General features: G+C 43.9%; 1 protein-coding gene across 1 annotated transcript in view; it reads left to right on the plus strand.

Moving 5' to 3' along the window:
* COQ3 (coenzyme Q3, methyltransferase) overlaps nucleotides 1-7180 on the plus strand; it is a 163534-nt gene that overhangs the window by 115602 nt on the left and 40752 nt on the right. The gene's annotated exons all lie outside the window — the stretch shown is intronic.

Raw genomic sequence — 7180 nt, forward strand, 5'->3', positions numbered from 1 at the left:
TCCCGGACCAGGGCGTGAACCCGTGTCCCCTGCATCGGCAGACGGGTGCTCAACCACTGCGTCACCAGGGAAGCCCTCTATGCAGTTTTATTAACGCAGATTTTCTGGTGTTCTCAGCCATTGTCTGGTGAGGGGAAGGCAACGCTGAGGAAAATCTTAATGTTTCTTAAAGATTTTTCCTCCCCTACCTGTCCTCTCTCTCCCTCCCCATAGAGCCCCTGAACTCTTGGGGTTACTGTGCTGACTGAGGCACTCCATCTCTGAAGACATAGTTTTGGTTGACTTAGAACATTTTTCTAGTGAAATATGGGTTGAAGATCCTAGGGTGATGGCTGTGGATTTGGGCTTCTGACCACAACTGACTGGGGAAGGGTTATTCCTTATGGGGTTAAAGAGGAACTTCTTAAAAGACAGCGTCTTCTGGTAAGTTCACGTACTTTATTTGAAAAAGAATCTCTTTGAATATGGTTTTGACAAAGTAGTCCTAAAATGCTGTGGATTCACAAACAAGTAAAGGGGGAGAGTTTTTGAGGCTATTTACCATTTAAGCAACAGGGTAGGGCATATGTAACTGGGAAGAAATGCTGAAAGCTAAGCTAGACATTTTTATTCCACAGAAAACTCAGTTGTTAATATCTTATTAAAGCCCTTCATCTTTTGAGAGGACTGTTCTATGACTAATAAGAATGTGTTGGAGGAGGTATGAATGGATAAGCCTGTTTTGTTTCCAGCATCATTTGGACTGTTCACCTCTCCTCTCTCTAGCTTAGTGTGTTGCAAGGCCAGCTGGTGGTAGTTCTGTGTGACAGGGAAGCTCCTGGCCTGAAAATGTGAATGTAGTGAACAGGTAAACTGTGGACCAATCTCCACAAAGACTGAGTTCCCCTTTCCCCACCCTCAGCTGGGAAGAGTTGTGTTTGAAATTTTGTCTACAGTTTATTCTTCCTGTATAGCACCAAGTGTGCTGTGTCTTCAAGCCAGGAATGATTAAGTTATGAGTATGTAGAAGTCACAGATATTTTTTATTGTGTGTTACTTGGAGGGCAAATCCATGGAGAGCCAACATTCAAAGTGAAGTTGTAAGACCATTCATTCTCTCCAGGAGCCTCCCGCAGGGGCTTGAATGGACATTGCTGGAGTCCTGGGTACTGCCTGACAGCTCATGACTGGGTATTCAGCATTTTGTACGGGTAACTTGATTAGGAACCCTAGAGTTAGACCCAGGTTTTACTTTCCCAGAGTTGGTTATGGAAACAAAATGACCAAGACAAAACCCACTGTGGAGTGGGTGACTGATGCACTCTTGATTGGGAAGGCTTTCATTTTATGTGCTTCATTCTAAAGCTATCCAGGTTTGAGGTGTTCTCCAAGTTGACGAACAGGTGCTACTTATAAGAAAAATAAGAGATTAGGGGATGTTTTGGTCTTCTGGCTTACTTGTTCAAGTTCTGTATTTCTTTTTTACTGGAAGGTAACTTAAGGAAATGTGATCTTTAATGGTAATAGATGCTTTTGGATGGACAGAAGACCCATGGGCTACCTGTTCTTTTTTTTTAACCTCTCACTGTAAAGTTAAATTCTGCCCTTCTCTCCACTTCCCTTTGCCTCACCCGACCCCTATCTCCACTCAACAGGATGAAGGGGCAGCAGTATCACGCTTTGCCCTGCACATGCCAGAGTAGATACAAGGATGATTTAAATTTACGCAGAAGTAAACTATATTGTCAGAGGTTCCCATTTCTTGTTGTAACATCGTGACTTGTGAATAGTGACACTACCAAGGCCACGTGCTACCCAGCTGACTGATCACAGACTTAGAGCAACTGGACTTGTATCAGAACTGCAGTCTGGTCCTCACGTGAGCCCTGCCTGTGTGCACTGAGGTATGAGGATATGTGTTTGTGAAACAACTAGGGTTCAAGGAAAGGAGGCGTTAAGAGTTATAGCCTTGGGGGTCTTGCCCAGGTTATTTGAAAGAAAGTATAGACTCATAGAAATGGATAGCTGGGCCGTGGATTCACTCTAGAAAGCCATATTTATTTGGAGGACAGGCCCGGAACGGAGGTCTTTCACCTTGCCTTTTACAGGGTTCTTCCCATTACATCAGCTTGACTTGGATTCTGTTTAAAACCCACCTCCCCAAGAGGTCACTCCATGTTCATAGAACCAGCACATCCCTAGTCTCTCTCTGACAGTGCTTGGAATTCTCCACTCCTTGTCCCCTGTATCTCTTCAGCCTTGTCTAGGCCAATTCAAAGGATCTTTCTTCGGTATCTACTCTGTGCAAGGCGCTGCTGGGCTCAGTGAATGATACCCAGAGGATATCCAAGTCACCAAGACTCTTCATTCTCGGATTGTATCTTTTAAGGAATCCATGCCCATATGCTCTCTCACTGGATATTTAGTTACTCACTGGTGAGTTGATAGCCACCTACCCTGTGCCTGGCCCTGGGATCCACACTGGATATAGAGTGGTGAACAGAACAGACATGGCACCCTGGTTTTAGGGTATTCTCTTTTACCTAAGCTTCTGTGTTAGCCTGTTTTATGTGCTTAGCCACTTCCCTGATCCATTCCACTCACCACCACTAGATTAATATTTCTAAAAAGCTCTAATAGGGCACCGTATTGCTCCAGGCTGAGGTATTCCTTAGGGCCTGGTGTTCTCACCTCTTTCTTCACCTTGTTTCCTGGGGCTCCTCCACATGGTCCTCCAGTGCATCCAAGCTGGTCCATTGCCATTGCCTAGACATACCTCATGTGCGTGCGCTGTGCCTGTGCTCATGCCGGCCCTCTCCTGAAATGCCTGCCCTTCTTCTCCACTGGCGCAAGTCGTATGCACCTCGCAAGGCCCAACTTCATCAGTTCTGCAAGAAGAGGTCTCAGCTCATTATAATCTCCCCTTCCTCTAGAAGCACAGCTCCCATCATTTCCTTCCCTGAAGGCTGCATGGGAAAGGTATGCCCAGAAAGTGGGCCGTACACTAGAAAGTAATGGTTTTTAATTTTTTTGTCTCCATTGATAATCTGATTCAAGTCCTATGCCCTAGTCCAAGAAAAATACGTATATGCAGATATATGAAATTTTACATGTTAAGTTCAGGAGATTTAGTGACATCTTGACATTATCCGTGGATTCCTTAGGGGGTTCATGGACTGCAGGTGAAGAAGCGTTCTAAAGAGTCTTTAAAAGTCACTGTTGTTAGTGTCTGTTCTTGCTTGCTTTTATCACAGCCAGACAGGAGACAAATTGGAATGGGATGTGCAAGCAAAAGTGATCTCTGTCATTATCCCCGCGGAGAGTGTGCTGAGTGACAGGGGAGGAGGATAAGGCCTCTCACATTCGTTGAGAAAATATCTTTGTTTTGACAACTGTGGCATTTTGAAAGTGACAGGGTTTCGTTGTCATCGTCATTGTCATCTCCCTTCTGACCACCCAAAAAGTTGATTTCGCAAAATCAGTTCAGGGCCAGGGGAGCTTCCCTTCAGCCCTGAAACCCACCACTTCTGCTGGCCGACCTGGGCTTAAGGTGGGAGAGAAGACGCTGGATTTTTCCTTACAGGAAAAAGTTCTACACAATCAGGTTTTTCTGCATTAATTAAGCAATTAATTCGTAGAACAGTTGAGTGTATTTTCAATAAAAGGATGGTGCCTTTGGTTGATAGGGAACAACTCAGGTTCTTCCTCTTCTTTTCCTTCCTCTTCTCCTTTCTCCTGCCCCTCACCCCCCCCTTCTTCCTTTTTGTTTTCAGGGCGAAGCACCTTTAGTATGACCCAGGATCCTTTGTTCTCCTTTATATGTAGTGCTGTTTAAGATAAACACAGACTGATGAAGGTACATTCGATGACAAATACTTCCTGAGTCTAAATGCTGAACTCTGGCAACCCATTTCTAACAGGTCTGGGATCGATGGCTTGACCTTCCTTCACTTGCTTCTGGTGGTCTGGATGCAACTTGCAAAGTTCATAAGGACCCCTCGTTGGGTGGGACCCCTCATCTGGCCGGTAAAACCCTTGCTAGTGCCAGGAGTAAATGCAAATGGATGTGAGGCTTTCCTCATTTAAATTTCTTACCAGAAATTTAGGTTTTTAGTCCCTGACTTTAAAGAATATCTTAAAGATATTTAAGATTCTTTAGGCTTTAAGATAACTGGAACCAGCAACACATTGGCCTTGCACCTTTGAGAAGGTTACAGAGAATATGAAAAATAGCGTAAAAGGAAGCAACTCACTGTTTTGGGGCTAACAGTGTGACCTTCTTAAGCATTCTGGCTCTTGCCAAAGTAGGGAACTTGCCCCCAGACCAAAGCTTCTCTGAAGCTTCTGCTGCTGGCTAGACCATTAGGATGGTCTCAGTGTTCAAGAGGATTATTGCCCCTAATTGTCAAATTTGTAGACAGTAAAGGGGACCATTGCAATAATAAGACAACTTATGAATGTGGTCCAGCCAGCACCAACACTCTTGATTATTTCCGTGGGGAAACAAGTTATCTAGAGCAAAAGATTGGTACAGTACTTTTGGTGTTCCGTACACAATTTCAGCAATTAACTTGATGGCCTTCCTGAATATTTTTCAATTGCTGTTGTCCCTAATTACAGCTTTAAATATTTTGAAACAGTTCACTAACTGTAGAGCAATATATATTTATGATGATATTTTATTTTATGAAAAGTAGTATTACTAAATGTGACCAATTCACCTCCTTCCCCCCACCCACTGGCAAGCATCCTTCCCCCACCCCAACTGCTTTTTTTTCTGTTTTACTTTTAGCTCTAGAATAGAGTACTTTTATTTATCAGTAAAATTTAAACCTTCTTTAGCATTAAAAAAAAAGTTACCCCATGGCTTTAAAAACAATAGGATTTATCTCCTGAGTTGTCAAGTTAATCAGCAGTGGCTAAACAGATAGCAGAGGGAATGTGATATAATTGGAGGCTAGAAAAGAGTAATGCTTTGGGTATTTACTACCTCCCTCCCTTAAAAAAATACAACAATCTATGGACTTTTCTCTTTAATAGTTGTTCAGAATTGGAAGTGTTCTCTCATATTTGCTTCTAGCCCCCAACAAGAGATCACATTTGGCTTTTTAAAACATCAACGGATGTCCAGATGATTGTATTTTTACCTTTAACAAATTATATCTGAAATTTTTTGCAGCAATAAGACTAAAGATATTGCTCAACTTTTGGAGGGATCTCTGCTTCAGTAGGGGCAACATGTTTGTGTTATTTCTGTCAAAATGATTTTACCTCAAGTGATCAGTCTCACAGGATCATGCTTATTGTAAACATGTTTTTTTCCCAGTGATCTGTATCCTGCTGAGTGTCTGACAACTCCGCCGTTGATGAGGGTGACGGTTCCTCGATGGTGGTGATTGAAAAGATGAGGGTCCGAGTCCTTCATCTGGTGGTATTTGAATTTCACTGAGTGGGAGGAGAGAAGGAATGATGAACAGATACTGGGGCTTCAAGCAACCACGAGGTGTGGCTGTGTTAGAGATGTGTCAGGCACACTGAAAGTTTTCTGGGTGGTGGCATCTTACTAAAACCATCCAAGGGACTACTTTTTTTGTTGTTGTTGTTGTTTTGCGGTACGCGGGCCTCTCACTGTTGGGGCCTCTCACTGTTGTGGCCTCTCCCGTTGCGGAGCACAGGCTCCGGACGCGCAGGCTCAGCGGCCATGGCTCACGGGCCCAGCCGCTCCGCGGCATGTGGGATCCTCCCGGACCGGGGCACGAACCCGTGTCCCCCGCATCGGCAGGCGGATTCTCAACCACTGCGCCACCAGGGAAGCCCGGGACTACGGGTTTAAATAAAAAACAAATGCAGTCTGTAGGGAAGGATAGTTTGTGAATATCCTGTTGATCTTTGTCCTGGTTTATGGCTTTTTCTCCCGGTTGACCCCGCCTGAGGCTGGGCCTGGGAACTGGAGGAGTGGTCCCAGTGTGTTCACTCCTTTGATTCTGGAACTTCCTTCTAGTCTCTCAAAAGTGTTTGTGGCATATAGTTTCCATTTTATGATAGAAAATGTACAGAATATATTTGTATATTCATTTTATAGAAGGCGTTTAAATGTTTAGAGACACCCCAAAGCATCCCTATATAGGCAGTGGTCTCCAAACCTTTGTGCTCATTGACCTTATCAGTAAAACTATCTGAGCATGCCCCGCAGCTTATTTATTTATAAACACACACACACTGTTCTACTGATATGTTATATACATTAAAAACCATAGCAAACATAGAAATTTACAAAGAATAGTCTGTACTCAATAGAGATTAGAGTATGGGGCGAGGGAGGCTTAGGCGAAGCACCCAGAAGGTGGCAGTTGGTTAAAGAATGTGTAGGTAACGTTGGTGGGAAAATGGATGTAAAATAGGCATGGACGCATGATTTTAGGTCAAGGTTATTTATTTATTCGTTCAATCTTTTTTTTTTTTTTTTTTTTGGCCATGCCGTACAGCACGCGGGATCTTAGTTCCCTGACCAGGGATGGAACCCGTGGTCCCTGCAGTGGAAGCGTGGAGTCCTAACCACTGGACCTCCAGGGAATTCCCCATTCATCCATTCTTTTTTTTTTTTTTTTACGGTACGCGGGCCTCTCACTGTTGTGGCCTCTCGCGTTGCGGAGCACAGGCTCCCGACGCGCAGGCTCAGCGGCCATGGCTCACGGGCCCAGCCGCTCCGCGGCATGTGGGATCTTCCCGGACCGGGGCACAAACCCGTGTCCCCTGCATCGGCAGGCGGACTCTCAACCACTGCGCCACCAGGGAAGCCCCATTCCTTCTTAAAACAGGCATTTTTGGTTAGGAGAAGAAAAGAGTCAATAATTAGATATGACGTTTACAAGAGCTCTTTTAAATTCTGTTTTTGGGACCACTTGATCTAGAACGTCTTGTCAATTCCTGCAAGATTTCCCAGTACACTGATTTAAGCAAAACAAGAAAAGAAAGGAGGGGAAAAATCCCCATTAATGCAGATGCTGGCTCTAATGCCTGAGAATTTCTGAATCTGAAAAGCAAGTTTTGATAATTCCTGGTAATCATCGTCTCACTGATTATGTGTCTTTTTTCTTTGCTTCTTTCTTTTAATAGATCTTTATTGGAGTATAATTGCTTTACAATGGTGTGTTAGTTTCTGCTTTATAGCAAAGTGAATCAGCTATACATATACATATAT

The sequence above is a fragment of the Physeter macrocephalus genome, chromosome 10, assembly GCF_002837175.3.
Source record: "Physeter macrocephalus isolate SW-GA chromosome 10, ASM283717v5, whole genome shotgun sequence".
NCBI lineage: Eukaryota > Metazoa > Chordata > Mammalia > Artiodactyla > Physeteridae > Physeter > Physeter macrocephalus.